Genomic DNA, 16,940 nt, shown 5'->3' with positions numbered 1-16,940 from the left:
GCTACCCACTAACCTGACAATATGCTTAATTCCAGATCTTGCTTCAGTATTTTCAAAACTACTACATGGGCATTTAGGGTCACTCACTATTAGTTAAGTGTGGTGGTTAAATGTGCAAAGGAGCTTTGGTATTTGGTTTATGTATGTGATTAACTATTTTAGACATAATCCTTGATACAAGTTATCAATTTTGTATGGGAAAGTAGATATAGTAGTAGATGAATACTCATTGTAAGTATTTTGCAAATGTCAAGAAAAGAGTCCTCTAGAACTAAATTTTGAAGAATTAATAGACTTTTGAAAGCAGATTATTAGCAAAAAAAAAGAAAGCATTTCAGTCAAAGCAGCCTGGAGAAAATGTTTTCAACTCTAGTTACTGCTACGTCCTCCAACGATCCCATGGCTACTTTACCAATACTACTAAAACTTTGATTTATGTTAATTCTCCACTCTTCTGCTTCATGGTTGTATTAGTGGATGTTAAACTAGGACATACCAGTGAGAGAAAAAAGAAACTTCACAGTTAGAAAACCATTGTTGTGGTCTATGAGTCCCTTTCTAATTTTTCTGGACTTCCACAAGTAGAAGAAACTATGAAGAAGATGTATAATATAGTATGTATCTGAGAAATGGAATATTCCTGCCATATCAGTAAATAAGGATGTCACAGTCATCAGCGGTTCTGGCCCTCCAAATGTAAATTTCTGAGCCTTAAGGGCACCAAGGAAGGAGAACAATACCTGCAATCTGGCAGCCATGAGGCTGCAGCCACTCCCTATGATGAGCATCAAGGAACTCAGTTTGTGAAAAATGTACAATACTGGCCCCAGATAGCTAAGATGCATATGAAGGAAAGGATTTCAGTGAGCCCAGACTCTTGCATCTTCCCATATTTAGAAAAGCACTAAATTTCTTGAGATATCTAGTTTTAATTCACAAAAATACTTTTGATGTTGAGACTACCTGCCCCTTCCTATAAACTTCTATATAACCTAAATCCTCCTCCTCAGAGGAGCTCTCTCAAGGCTACTTGAGATGTTGCCTCCCAGGCTTAAGTCCTAAACATTTCCACCAAATAAAACAAAACTCTCAATTAGGCTGTGGCTTTTTTAAGTTGACATATCCCAATATACTCAGATGATGAAAAGAAAGAGAAGAAATTCAATAGATTGATAACAGGACAGACATCTCTTTGCTGCTGTAGAACCCAAGGCATTTTTTGGTTGGCTTAGAACACAAATGGTTTCATGGATTTCAAGCCACAGAGAAAGTTCTGAATGATCTGAATGCAGTTGCTAGTTAGAAAGGCTCCCTGCCTAGTCACACACACTGGTCCAGAGCAGCTTCTCGATGGATGACAAAGGTCTCAGATCTGCATGTGTGTATCCACCATATACACAAGCAAATCCACTGCTTATGATTAAGAAGAATGTGATGTGATAAACTGCTTTAGCCTGCTTCTCAGACCATAATTTGTAATTTAATTAGTGACAATTTTAATGATCATATTTTCTACAGAAAATATAAAAGTCACTGTGATCTTAGGTGCTTTGCATTTATTTCCATTAAAAACTCAACTAAATGTACTTTTTGACATTAAATAGCACTGCCTAAGTCAGACTCCATAGAAGCAGGGCTTGAGAGAGGAATTCTGGTTCAAGGTATTTAGTGGGGGAGCATTTTCAGGAGTAGGGGTGTGAGGGAAACAGGACAGGGAAACAAAGGAACAAGGGAATGTGCTCTCAGCTGGAGACCAGCTTCAGCCTGATGCCTGGAGAAGCCCTGGGGGATGAACTTCATCACTGAGTTGCTCTCACCTTGAGGGAAGAGGGCCAGCCTTTGTACACACCAGCTGCAGACATTAGTCAAGGTCATTTCTCAGAAGGGAACATCTGCGATGGTTATCAACTGTGGATGAAAAATACTGCCTGCCATATCAGTAAACAAAGGATGTTGCAGCCATCAAGCCATCACACCATAGTCACCCCTACAGTGAGCCCTGAGGGAATTCAGGATGGAGGCAGGATGCCCCCACAATCCAGCAGTCAGTCCTGTAGCCACCCCTGACAGTGTACCCTGAGATGAGAAAATGCAGAATACTGATCCCAGATAGCTGAGGTGCATATCAAAGGAACGATTTGACTGAGCCCAGACTCTTGCATCTTCCCATACACAGAAAAGCACTGAATTCCTTAACTTGAGATGTCTGTTGTCTTTAATTAATAAAATTAAACCTGTTCTAATGTTCCAACTACCTGGTCCTTGATGCAAAAACTCCCATGTATCCTGCCCTCCTCCTTGCCTCTCTCGAACAGTTTCTCAGGGCTATCTGAGATGCTGCATCCTAAGCTTGAAGTTCTCAGTTTTGTCCACTGAATAAAATATAACTCTCAACTTTAAGATCGTGCATCTTTTTTTTTCCAGTCGATATAACATTCACAGAAGCTGGAGGATGCAGGCAGGGCAGTGACAACACCCACTAAAGGCATTCTCATTGGCAATTGGTCACCTATGACTCTTTCGTTAACCAACTGATTTCTCCTACTCTTCCTCCTTCCCTCTAGTCCAGGTGTCAGCAACCTTTTATGTAAAAATAGATATTTTAGGCTTTGCAGATCACATAGCACTGTCACAACTACTCAACTCTGCTGTTTTGTCATGAAAGCAGCCACAGACAATATGTAAATGGATGAACCTGACTGTGTACCAGTGAAACCACAGGCCACTGACTCCTGCTCTGTCTAGTCCTTCTCTCTCCTCTACTTCCTGACTTTATTTCCTTAACTATTCATCTTTGTCTCACATGTAATCACATAAAATCGCATCTATTAATTCCTCATTGCTCTCCTTCCTACTCTCTCCCTCTTCTGAAATGCCTCCCACTCATCATCTGTTCCCTACTATTCCTCTACTTACACTCTCATTTGACCTTTGAAATCCAGTATCATTTAGAGTACCTCACACAGTTGCTTAACACAATTCCTACAGTTATTTCTTTCAATGATCTCATCTCTATTTTACCATTACATCCCATTTTGTTGACATCATATTTTGTCAACTGAAAAAAATGCACAAACTAAAAATTGAGAATTATGTTTTATTTGGTGGACAAAACTGAAGACTTAAGTCTAGGAGTCAACCTCTAAAACAGCTCTGAAGGACTGGTCAGAAGTGGTAAGGGAGGAGCCAGGATATGTTGCACCAAAAACAGAGTGGTCAGAATATCAAAAGATTACCATTAGTTAAAGAAAATCAGACAGCTCAAGTTAAGGGACTGAGCACTTTTCTGTCTTTGGGAAGATGCGAGAGTCTGAGCTCATTAAAATCATTCCTTCAATAGGCACCTTAGGTACCTACGGCTAGTACCATGTTCTTTTCCATGCTGAGTCCCCTAAGGGTGCACCACTGGGGATAGCTGATGGGCTTGGCAGCTGGCAGTTCATTTGTCTCCATCCAGAGTTCCCTCAGGGCTCATGCTTAGGGGTGCCTGTTGTGGCTTGATGGCTGCAATAATATTTGTTTATGGATATGCTAGCAACATTTTTCATTCACAAGTTTCACTTATTTCTGATTCATCAGTAGTCCATGTATCCTAACATTCAGTCCTCTCAGGCTGGTCTTCTAGAACACATCAAAAATATTGTACCCACTAATCAGTAACAAATTCTGTACTTATTTCCATCTCCTACAAGAGTCCAGGTTTTCTGTTTGTCTTTCTTTAGTTTAGATATTTCTCTGATACACTAAATACTGGTTCAAGCTTTATCTGTTTTATTTGAAACAAGAAAAAATATTAATTTTCAACAAGTCTGGTAGTCCAATCTAACCTCACAGCCTCCTCAAGGAGCATCTAAGGACACTATGGGATCAATACTCAGAAAAGCAATCAGAGGTGGAGTTTTCCACCTCTGGATATAAAGTTGTCTTCCATGTAGAAAGCTCTTTTATCCTTCCTTTTAAAGATATAACTCACTTCTTCATGTGGTTTTTCTGAAAATAATGATCTAATACTCTTTGCACGTGGCAGAAGGTATTCTTCCAGGGTCGTGATCTCACAGGCAAGAAGGCACTGAGGCTGCAGCAGAAACCCCTAGATTAGTAGTGTTCATATTAATAGTTAGGAAGTTATAACCAATTCATCAAAGTAATATATTAAGAATTTTGGTCAAAGCTACTAATGATGTAGCTGTTTTCACTAGAAAGGACCCAAAAGGCATATCCCTGGAGACTAATTAGAGTAGCAACCGTCACAATAGGCAGCAGAGAAAAGATCGGAAAATTCATGATCCCAGTTAAACCTTGTGCCAGAATCACACCTGATGGAGTTGGGTATATGCAGAAAAGCACTGGATACAGGCTCATTCAGAAACATCAAACTGAAGGACGAACTTTACTTTTCATGGGAAAAGCCCCAGGTGGAGAGAAGAAAATGTCTGGCATTGGGAGATGTTCTCCATCGTGCTTCTAGAAGTAATCTCAGTGAGGATAAGGATCTATCTTAAGGGCTAAAAGAAGGGTTTGCTCCTGAAGTACAAATAGTAACAGCAATATTCTAACAGATTCCAATCTGGAACAACAGGACCTGGTCTTGGTTGGGGACAGAAATTTATTTCTCATCTCAGATAAGGAAGTGTCCTGGGGGGCTGACAGTATGAAGACAGATGGCAGGGTACTCTACCCTATGCTTGTTTTCCTTCTTTCTCTTACATTCAGTGAGAATTGGAGACTAGCATTGCTGGGAAAATAAAGCTGTGAATTTTACTTCTAGATTATCCTGTTGTCTGTGGGGAATTGCTTGCTTTCCAGAAAGTAGAAGTAGCTAAATTTAAATTCTCTCAGAAACAAGGAATTGAGTGCAAGTAGTTTATTTGGGTGGAGAAGGAAATGGCAACCCACTCCAGTGTTCTTGCCTGGAGAATCCCAGGGACAGGGGAGCCTGGTGTGCTGCCGCCTGTGGGGTCGTACAGAGTCGGACACGACTGTAGTGACTTAGCAGCAGCAGCAGCAGTTTAATTGGGAGGTGATCCAAGAAACAGTTGCAGGGAAATGGGAAGTGAGACAGCTACCACTGTGGCAACTGGAGCATCATTCTTCTGGGAAACTTCAAGAATCAGTGGAGAAGAAGCAGTTCAGAGATATCCCATCCAAGTTGTGAATTATGGGGCATTCTAGCCTACCTTAGGCACAAGCAGCAGGGTCCAGGTGCTTTGGCAAGCCCTTCAGCAAAGAGGTACACAGGCTGGCACCTGGAAGTAAGACAGGGAGTGTTACACAAAGGTGAGGCCCAGGAGGGTAGGTATGGCTGGGGCACCAATAACATCTCTTACAAAAGAGACTCCTGGACTCATTCAAGTGTGGATTCTGGAGAGAAGAAGCAAGAACACAGAGTCCAAAAGGGATAGAAAATATATTGGCTTCCCTTTTGCGGGGAATTAAAGTATATGCTTTAAATATGAAATAGAAGAAAAATACCTTACAAGAACCTAGAAAAAGAAATCTTACCACCATCGCAAACTTAGAAATTTTATTTTTAAGACTTTTTTTTTTTAATATGGGCCATTTTTAAAGTCTTTATTGAATTTGTTACAATATTGTTTCTGGCTTATGTTTTGGTTTTTTGGCCATAAAGTATGTGGCCTTTGCTCCCCAACCAGGGATCAAACCCATACTCCCTACATTAGAAGGTGAATTTTTAACCACCAGCCAGCCAGAGAAATTCCAAGATTTTATTAAAAGACAGTAATGTTTCAGAGTTGTGCATATTTTCCTCTCCCCATCCCTCTTCCCACCAAACATGACAGTTACAGTGTCGAAGTCCATTGTAAGAAGAGCTATTGCCTTAGGGTTTGAAATTCAAGGGTAAGAGACTAGATAATTGGTATCAATCAGCCAGGCCTTGTGGAGAAACTGTCTGGAGGAGGGCATGGGAACCCACTCCAGTATTCTTGCCTGGAGAATCCCAGGGACAGAGGAACCTGGCGGGGAACAGTCCATGGAGTCGCAAAGAGTCAGACACGACTGAAGCAACTGAGCACGCTCACACGTGGAGCAACTGAAAGCCTTTCTCTACCTCCTCCTTTCTCTTCCCCGGTCTACTTTCTCTGTTTATATGATCTTCTAAATATACTGCAGCTCTGTGCTGGTTTCTAATTGATAATAGCAAACCAAGGTTAGATTTTAGGATTTGTCTTTAGTACTAGAAATACTGGACTGCTTGGGAAATACATGTGCATGAGGCAATTTGTACTCAGACCATAAATATTTAGTTCAGTAGATCTCTGTCCCGAAAGTTCCTTGGAACTTTGGAGATATGGGAGATTTGAGATTTCTGGAGGTGCCAAAGGAGCAGTACCATTTCCTATGGGAAATGCCCCACTCTACAGCTGTTTGGAGAAAAGATCCAGATACTAATCAGATACCAGAAAGATACCACAAAGCTGAGACTCACCCAGACAAGATTACATTTAGGGGAAAAGTACTTTGTATATATTGTTAGGCCTTTAATTCCCCTAAGAACAAGGGACTGACTATGAAAAGCAAGATAAAGTTTAAAATTAAAGCAAATAAAGGTGTCAAGTGGAATAATAGGAACTAGATTTATCCTCATAACTAAAAATCTAAACAAAATACATGAAATCTCAGTTTTCAGGTAATGAATGACAAAACAGCAGTATAGAGATCCCTGAGAGAAAGGCCACAAATAAAATGAGCTCTACAACTGCACCAGGTTACTGTTCAGAGGTAGTTATCAGGCCTCAGTGCAAGGAGGGATAATGCAAACAGCCAAGCACTTCTTGAGGTGAGAAGACAGAGACTGGAATTCACGTGGCCAAGGCAGCTAAATTCTGTGCAGCAAAAAAACAAAAAGGAGGCATATGTAAGAGAAAGAGCTCCAGTTTTCTGCTTAGAGGTCCCCTAGAGTCTTTGGCTAAGTACAAAAAGACAAGTGTAACAGGTAAAGAATCAACAGAAAAGAGTAGGAACAATCCTAGAAGCCTACTCAGAATAGAAATAATCTGTGTTCCTACAGTCAGAGTATAAAGATATTATGAGACCAAAGGCATTATGTAGAAGAGCATCACCACCATGAAAGTGAAAGTGAAAGTCACTCTGTCGTGTCTGACTCTTTGCAACCCCATGGCCAGTATACTGGAGCAGGTAGCCTTTCACTTCTCTAGGGGATCTTCCCAACCCAGGGATCAAACCCAGGTCTCCTGCTTTGCAGGCAGATTCTTTACCAGCTGAGCCACAAGGGAAGCCCAAGAATACTGGAGAGGGTAGCCTATCCCTTCTCCAGCATATCTTCCAGACACAGGAATCGAACCAGAGTCTTCTGCATTGCAGGCAGATTCTTTACCAACTGAGCTATCAGGGAGGCCATAGTAGAGCTAAATTGATGCTCAACTAAAAGATGATCAAGATCAATCCTAACAAAGCTTGCAAGCAAAATTTTAAAAAAGTCATCTGATTCCAAATAACTAACTGCACATAAGGATAAAATTCAGCACTATTTAAATGAAAGCAGCAAAACCCAGCAGCTGACAATATAGAGAGTGTAAAATCACAATGTCAGGTATGCAATCAAAAATTATGAGGTATGACAAGCAGTATAAAATTTTGACCAATTGCCAGCCAAAGCAAAAAATACAATAAATATAAGTAGATCAAGAAATGACTGAGACAATGGAACTAGCACAAGATGTGCTCAGTCTCTCAGTCATGTCCAACTCTTGATGACCCCATGGTCTGTGGCCCACCAGGATCCTCTGTCACAAGGGTATAAAAATGCTGCTATAAATATTCTCTATATGATTAAAAATATAGAGGGAAATATGAGCATTACAAAGAAGTGAACAATATTAAAAGATGCATATATGTTAAAAATTAACAATATAAAAATATGTACAATAAAAACACTAATCAAAAGAAAAAGGGACTATACTAAGGAAAAGTAGGTCTCAGAATGAGAAATACTGCCACAAATAAAAATGGACATTTTCTAATGGCAAAAGAGTCAATTCATCAAAAAATACATAGGGCTTCCACAACAAAGTACCACAGACTGGGACGTTTCAGTGAAAGTGAGTGCTCAGTCACTCAGTCGTGTCCAACTCTTTGCAATCCCTATGGACTGCAGCCCATCAGGCTCCTCTGTCCATGGGATTATCCTGGCAAGAATACTGGAGTGGGTTGCCATTTCCTCTTTCAATTTTTTTTTTAATTTATTTATTTTATTTATTTTATTTTTAAACTTTACATAATTGTATTAGTTTTGCCCAATATCAAAATGAATCCGCCACAGGTATACATGTGTGCCCCATCCTGAACCCTCCTTCCTCCTCCCTCCCCATTCCATCCCTCTGGGTCGTCCCAGTGCACCAGCCCCAAGCATCCAGTATCGTGCATCGAACCTGGACTGGCAACTCGTTTCATACATGATATTTTACATGTTTCAATGCCATTCTCCCAAATCTTCCCACCCTCTCCCTCTCTCACAGAGTCCATAAGACTGTTCTATACATCAGTGTCTCTTTTGCTGTCTCGTACACAGGGTTATTGTTACCATCTTTCTAAATTCCATATATATGCGTTAGTAAATTTAGGTATCAATAAGGTTGGGTTCTTCTGAGGTCTTTCTCCTTGGCTTGTAGATGGCTACCTTCTCCCTGTGTCTTCGTATAGTCTTCCCTCTGAGTGTATTTATGTCCTAATATCCTCTTCTTCTAAGTATATCAATCATATTAGATTAGGTTCTAGCCTAATGAAATCATTTAAATTTATTTACCTCTTTAAAAACCCTATCTCTGAATGTAGTCACATTCTGAGGTACTGGAGGCTAGACCTTCAACATACAAATTTTGGAAGGACATAAATCAGTTAGTTCACAACAGTGCATAATAAACTTAAATGTATATGTACCCAATAACAGAGCTTCAAAATACATGAAGAAAAAAATTAATGCACTGAAAGGAGAACAGGCTAATCTATAATGATAGGTGGTGATATCAATACTTTTTTTTAGTAATTAATAGAATAAGCACAGAGAAATGTTAATAAGGATATAGAATGCTTGAACATCATTATCAGTCAACTAAACCAAATTGACCTTTATTGCAAAGTCTATCAACAACTACAAAATACACTTCCCTTTCAACTGTCATGAGGTGTTCACCAAAATAAGCCGTCTCCTGGATGTGAAACTAGTTTCAACAAATTTAAGTGAACTTAAATGATTCAAAGCAAATTTAATGGCCAAAAACAGATTAATCTAGAAATAATGGCAGAAAGGTATCTTTTTAAAATTCCTAATATTTTTAATTCATCAACACACTTCTAAACAACTACATGAGTTGAGGAGCTCACAAATGACATTTTAAAATATTTTGAATTGAATGAAAATTAAAACAGCATCTCAACATCAGTGGGATAGAACTTAGAAGAAAATTTATAGCAATAAATGTGTACACTAGAAAAGAAGAAAGTTCTCAAATAAGTTATCTAAAATTTCCACCTAAATAAGCTAGAAAAAGAAGTGTAATCCAAATAATAATAAGAAAGTAAATAATAAGGATAAGACCAGAAATCAATGAAATAGAAAATGGAGAAATTTAATGAAATAGGTACTTTCTTAAGATCAATTTTAAAAATTGATGAATCCATAGCCAGTCATACTGATTAAGAAAATAGTAAAGAAAACAAAAATTTCCAACATAAAGCAATGAAAGACGGATCATTATCAAAGATCCTATCACTTCAGTTCAGTTCAGTCGCTCAGTCATGTCCGACTCTTGCGACTGCATGAACCGCAGCACGCCAGGCCTCCCTGTCCATCACCAACTCCCAGAGTTCACTCAAACTCATGTCCATCGAGTCGGTGATGCCATCCAGCCATCTCATCCTCTGTCGTCCCCTTCTCCTCCTGCCCCCAATCCCTCCCAGCATCAGGGTCTTTTCCAATGAGTCAACTCTTCGCATGAGATGGCCAAAGTATCCGAGTTTCAGCTTCAACCTCACTCCTTGCAATGAACACCCAGGACTGATCTCCTTCAGAATGGACTGATTGGATCTCCTTGCAGTCCAAGGGACTCTCAAGAGTCTTCTCCAACACCACAGCTCAAAAGCATCAATTCTTCGGGGCTCAGCCTTCTTCACAGTCCAACTCTCACATCCATACATGACCACTGGAAAAACCATAGTCTTGACTAGACGGACCTTTGTTGGCAAAGTAATGTCTCTGCTTTTGAATATGCTATCTAGGTTGGTCATAACTTTCTTTCCAAGGAGTAAGCGCCTTTTAATTTCATGGCTGTAATCACCATCTGCAGTGATTTTGGATCCTATAGACATCTAAAAGATACTAACTGAATATTATAAGCATTTGTGACAAAAAATTTGACAACTGAAATGGATATCTGTGACTTAAAAATCACAAAATACCAAAGTTCACAAAGAAAGAAACTGAGTAGTCCCATAAATATGGAAGAAACTGAATTCTTAGATTAAAACTAACTCACAAGTAAAATTCCAGCCAGTTAGCTTCACTGGTGAATTCTACCAAACATTTCAAGAAAATGATGCCAATTCATCCCAAACTTCTTCCAGAAATAGAGGAAAATACTTCTCACGTCCTGTTATGAGCCAGAATTTCTGACAGAAAATAAGATACAAACATCCTAAGAAATACAAAATAAAGAAATGAAAAATCACAAATAGAGATGTAAAATATTGGCAAATTGAATCTAGTGCTTGAGAAACCTATATGCAGGTCAGGAAGCAACAGTTAGAACTGGACATGAAACAACAGACTGGTTCCAAATAGGAAAAGGAGTACGTCAAGGCTGTATATTGTCACCCTGCTTATTTAACTTATATGCAGAGTACATCATGAGAAACACTGGGCTGGAAGAAGCACAAGCTGGAATCAAGATTGCTGGGAGAAATATCAATAACCACAGATATGCAGATGACACCACCTTTATGGCAGAAAGTGAAGAGAAACTAAAAAGCCTCTTGATGAAAGTGAAAGAGGAGAGTGAAAACGTTGGCTTAAAGCTCAACATTCAGAAAATGAAGATCATGGCATCTGGTCCCATCACTTCATGGGAGATAGATGGGGAAACAGTGGAAACAGTGTCAGACTTTATTTTTGGGGGGCTCCAAAATCACTGCAGATGGTGATTGCAGCCATGAAATTAAAAGACGCTTACTCCTTGGAAGGAAAGTTATGACTAACCTAGACAGTATATTAAAAAGCAGAGACATTACTTTGCCAACAAAGGTGCATCTAGTCAAGGCTATGGTTTTTCCAGTGCTCATGTATGGATATGAGAGTTTGACTGTGAAGAAAGCTGAGTGCCAAAGAATTGATGCTTTTGAACTGTGGTGTTGGAGAAGACTCTTGAGAGTCCCTTGGACTGCAAGGAGATCCAACCAGTCCATTCTAAAGGCGATCAGCCCTAGGTGTTCTTTGGAAGGACTGAGGTTGAAGCTGAAACTCTGATACTTTGGCCATCTCATGCAAAGAGTTAACTCATTGGAAAAGACCCTGATGCTGGGAGGGATTGGGGGCAGGAGGAGAAGGGGATAACAAGGATGAGATGGCTGGATGGCATCACCAACTCGATGGACATTAGTTTGAGTGAACTCCAGGAGTTGGTGATTGACAGGAAGGCTTGGCGTGCTGCTGTTCATGGGGTCACAAAGAGTCAGACATGACAAAATTGACAAATTTGGACAAATTTGACAAAAGACATTGAAGCTGTAAGTCAAAAACTATGAAATATTACTTAAAGAAATTAACAGAAATTTAAATAAATGGAATGAAACTTCTAAACTTCATGGGTTGGAAGACTCAGTAATGCTGATATTTTTATTTTCCTCCAAGTTCATTTGCAGATTGAACACAATGAACATTAAATTCCAGCAGGTGTTTTCATATTTGTTTAAAATATGCTTCTAAAATTTATACAGAAATCCAAATGACCTACTTTAGCTGCAACAATTCTGAAAAAACAAATAAATAAAGATGGGACTTCCTTGATCTCAAGGTTAACATATATATATGGAGTAATCAAGAGATGAAGTATTCATGTAAGAAAATAGACCACACATATTTAGCCAACTGCCTTTTCACAAAGGTACAAAGGCAATTCAATGTTGAAAGACGATCCTTTCCACACATGGTGTCAAAACAATTGGATGTTCAAATGCAAAAAAAGACAACAAAGGATCTTGACTATAAGATCAGATCAGTCGCTCAGTCGTATCCAACTCTTTGCGACCCCATGAATCGCAGTACGCCAGGCCTCCCTGTCCATCACCAACTCCTGGAGTTCACACAGACTCACCTCCATCGAGTCAGTGATACCATCCAGCCATCTCATCCTCTGTCGTCCCCTTCTCCTCCTGCCCCCAATCCCTCCCAGCATCAGAGTCTTTTCCAATGAGTCAACTCTTCGCATGAGGTGGCCAAAGTACTGGAGTTTCAGCTTTAGCATCATTCCTTCCAAAGAAATCCCAGGGCTGATCTCCTTCAGAATGGACTGGTTGGATCTCCTTGCAGTCCAAGGCACTCTCAAGAGTCTTCTCCAACACCACAGTTCAAAAGCATCAATTCTTCAGTGCTCAGCCTTCTTCACAGTCCAACTCTCACATCCATACATGACCACAGGAAAAACCATAGCCTTGACTAGACGAAACTTTGTTGGCAAAGTAATGTCTCTGCTTTCAAATATGCTATCTATGTTGGTCATAACTTTTCTTCCAAGGAGAAAGTGTCTTTTAACTTCATGGCTGCAGTCACCATCTGCAGTGATTTTGGAGCCCACAAAAATAAAGTCTGACACTGTTTCCACTGTTTCCCCATCTATTTCCCATGAATTGGTGGGACCGGATGCCATGATCTTCGTTTTCTGAATGTTGAGCTTTTTAAGCCAACTTTTTCACTCTCCTCTTTCACTTTCATCAAGAGGCTTTTGAGTTCCTCTTCACTTTCTGCCATAAAGGTGGTGTCATCTGCATATCTGAGGTTATTGATATTTCTCCCAGAAATCTTGATTCCAGCTTGTGTTTCTTCCAGCCCAGCATTTCTCATGATGTACTCTGCATATAAGTTAAATAAACAGGGTGACAATACACAGCCTTGACATACTCCTTTTCCTATTTGGAACCAGTCTGTTGTTCAATGTCCAGTTCTAACTGTTGCTTCCTGACCTGCATACAAATTTCTCAAGAGGCAGATCAGGTGGTCTGGTATTCCCATCTCTTTCAGAATTTTCCAGTTTCTTGTGATCCACACAGTCAAAGGCTTTGGCATAATCAATAAAGCAGAAATAGATGGTTTTCTGGAACTCTCTTGCTTTTTCCATGATCCAGCGGATGTTGGCAATTTGATCTCTGGTTCCTCTGCCTTTTCTAAAACCAGCTTGAACATCTGGGAGTTCACGGTTCACATATTGCTGAAGCCTGGCTTGGAGAATTTTGAGCATTACTTCACTAGCGTGTGAGATGAGTGCAATTGTGCGGTAGTTTGAGCATTCTTTGGCATTGCCTTTCTTTGGGATTGGAATGAAAACTGACCTTTTCCAGTCCTGTGGCCACTGCTGAGTTTTCCAAATTTGCTGGCATATTGAGTGCAGCACTTTCACAGCATCATCTTTCAGGATTTGGAATAGCTCAACTGGAATTCCATCACGTCCACTAGCTTTGTTCATAGTGATGCTTTTTAAGGCCCACTAGACTTCACATTCCAGGATGTCTGGCTCTAGGTCAGTGATCACACCATCGTGATTATCTGGGTTGTGAAGATCTTTTCTGTACAGTTCTTCTGTGTATTCTTGCCATCTCTTCTTAATATCTTCTGCTTCTGTTAGGTCCATACCATTTCTGTCCTTTATCGAGCTCATCTTTGCATGAAATGTTCCTTTGTTATCTCTGATTTTCTTGAAGAGATCCCTAGTCTTTCCCATTCTGTTGTTTTCCTCTATTTCTTTGCACTGATCGCTGAAGAAGGCTTTCTTATGTCTTCTTGCTATTCTTTGCAACTCTGTATTCAGATGCTTATATCTTTCCTTTTCTCCTTTGCTTTTCACTTCTCTTCTTTTCACAGCTATTTGTAAGGCCTCCCCAGACAGCCATTTTGCTTTTTTGCATTTCTTTTCTATGGGAATGGTCTTGATCCCTGTCTCTTGTACAATGTCACGAACCTCATTCCATAGTTCATCAGGCACTCTATCTATCAGATCTAGGCCCTTAAATCTATTTCTCACTTCCACTGTATAATCATAAGGGATTTGATTTAGGTCATACCTTAATGGTCTAGAGGTTTTCCCTACTTTCTTCAATTTAAGTCTGAATTTGGCAATAAGGAGTTCATGGTCTGAGCCACAGTCCACTCCTGGTCTTGTTTTTGCTGACTGTATAGAGCTTCTCCATCTTTGGCTGCAAAGAATATAATCAATCTGATTTTGGTGTTGACCATCTGGTGATGTCCATGTATAGAGTCTTCTCTTGTGTTGTTGGAAGAGGGTGTTTGTTATGACCAGTGCATTTTCTTGGCAAAACTCTTAGTCTTTGCCCTGCTTCATTCCATATTCCTTATAACATATTTAAAAATTAATATCTCAAAATAATATTACTTTAGGCCAATATTACTTATATACAGAAAATTAATAAAATTACTATAGTCAAATGGATCATATATCTAAGTGATAAACCTAAAATTATAAAACTTTTAGAAGAAACCACAGGAAAAAAGCTAAACTAAATCTTTATGGTCTTGGGTTAGCAAAGATTTCTTACATTAAAACACAAGAAGCACAATCCATAAAAGAAAACACTGACAGAGGGAGGAGCCAAGATGGCGGAGGAGTAGGACGGGGAGAACACTTTCTCCCCCACAAATTCATCAAAAGAGCATTTAAACGTCGAGTAAATTCCACAAAACAACTTCTGAATGCCAGCAGAGGACATCAGGCACCCAGAAAAGCAACCCAACTCTTCGAAAGGAGGTAGGAAAAAATATAAAAGACAAAAAAAGAGACAAAAGAGGGAGGGACGGAGTTCCGTCCCGGGAAGGGAGTCTTAAAAAGAGAGAAGTTTCCAAACACCAGGAAACCCTCTCACTACCAAATCTGTGCCGAGCTTTGGAAGCACAGAGGGCAACATAAAAGGGAGGGAAAAAAAAATAAACAATTAAAAATCGCGGATTGTGAGCCCTACGGGAACTCCCCCAGCGGAGAAGCAGCGCAGACGCCTGCACACGGCATTAGCAAGCGGGGGCTGGGCAGGGAAGTGCGGCGCGGGCTGTGTCCCTTAGATTAAGAATTGGGCCGAATGTCCTGAGCGCTATCTGAGTGAAATAATTTGGGCTAGCAAACCAGACTGTGGGGTATCTACCACGCGAAAAGCCAGCCCTAACCTAAGACACCGCCAGGCCCGCCCACAGAACAAAGGACTGAACAGAGATAGCCGGCTGCAGACCTTCCCCCTCCGGTGACAGGCAGCCAGAGCCGGAAGGGGGCAATCGCAGCCCCAGAGAGACACTATTTATAAAACTGTAAGCAGGCTTCTTTGCTAACTAAAACTTCTTGGGGGTCTGGACGGTCAACATCTGCCTGAGAAGGTGCGCCGGTTTTACACCCAGATAACCGAGTGGCGGGGAGGCGATAAGTCGCAGTATTGGCGCCCGCCAAACACCTCATCACCTGAGCTGCTCGGATCTGGGAAGAACACAAAACGCAGGCCCAACCGAGTCTGCGCCTCTGAGGACTACCCGAGTGCCTGAACCTGAGCGGCTTGGACCTGGGAGCTCAGCCCAGGGCCGGCCTCTGATTGTTCCCGGCGGAACAACCTAGAGCCCAAGCAGTGTGGGCAGGGAGGCTACACGCGCCGTGAGCGGGGGCAGACCCAGTGTGGCTGAGGCACTGCGAGCGCACGCCAGTGTTATCTGTTTGCAGCATCCCTCCCTCCCTCCCCACAGCGCGGCTGAACAAGTGAGCCTAAATTAAAAAAAAAAAAAAAAAAAATAGTGTCCTCAACCATCCCCTTTGTGTCAGGGCGGGAACCAGACACTGAAGAGACCAGCAAACAGAAGAAGCTATAACAGAGGGAAACGCCTTGGAAGCTACAGGCCATAGATTAAAACCCTGTGGTTACTACGGATTACATAAGAAGGGGCCTATAGATCTTGAGAAATATAAGTCGGACTAAGGAACTGCCAAAAATGAACTGAACCCACAATACTCACAACAAAACCAGAGAAAGACCTAGATATATTTTTACTATTTTTACGATCAATCTTTCTTTCTTTTTTTTTTTTAATTAAAAAAAAAAATTTTTTTTAAGTCCTCTATTGTCCTTTAATTTTCACTGTTATAACTATTACTTTGCAAAAAAAAAAAAAAAGACCCTATTTTTTTTTTTTCTTTTTTCTTCTTCAGCAAACTTCATATATATATTTTATAATTTTTTGACCGAGGTTTTTTTTTTTTTCTTTTTTCTTTTTCTTCTTTTCTTTAACATTGTATTTTTGAAATTCCAAACTCTACTCTAGATTTTTAATTTTAGCCTTTTGATATATGTTATCAATTTTGTACCTATAGTTTTTTTCATAATTTCTGTGACTTTTTTTTTCCTCTGTTTCTTTCTCTTCTTCTTTTATATAACATCGTATATCTGCAATTCCAAACTCTACTCAAGATTTTTAATTTATGCTTTTTGGTATTTGATATCAATTTTGTACCTGTATTTTCTTTATAATTTTTGCGACATTGTTTTTGTTGGTTTGTTTGTTTTCTCTCTTTATTTTTCTTCTTCTTCTTCTTTTTTTTTTTTTTTAACGTTGTCTTTTTGAAATTCCAAACTCTACTCTAGATTTTTAATTTTTGCTTTTTGGTATTAGTTATCAATTTTGTACCTGTAGTTTCTTTATTACTTTCACG

General features: G+C 40.0%; 1 long non-coding RNA gene across 1 annotated transcript in view; it reads right to left on the bottom strand.

The window, feature by feature from the left end:
• Positions 1-1,536: 1,536 nt before the first annotated feature.
• LOC123328032 overlaps positions 1,537-16,940 on the bottom strand; it is a 128,829-nt gene continuing 113,425 nt past the window's right edge. Inside the window, exons 4-5 of the long non-coding RNA XR_006542753.2 lie at positions 5,178-5,246; positions 1,537-1,908 (exon numbers count right to left, since the gene is read on the bottom strand). This is a non-coding gene — a long non-coding RNA (uncharacterized LOC123328032). The remainder of the gene's footprint in view (positions 1,909-5,177; positions 5,247-16,940) is intronic.

This window comes from Bubalus bubalis, chromosome 11, assembly GCF_019923935.1.
Source record: "Bubalus bubalis isolate 160015118507 breed Murrah chromosome 11, NDDB_SH_1, whole genome shotgun sequence".
NCBI lineage: Eukaryota > Metazoa > Chordata > Mammalia > Artiodactyla > Bovidae > Bubalus > Bubalus bubalis.
Note: the sequence above shows the minus strand (reverse complement) of the source record. Positions and strands in the feature narration are given on the sequence as shown.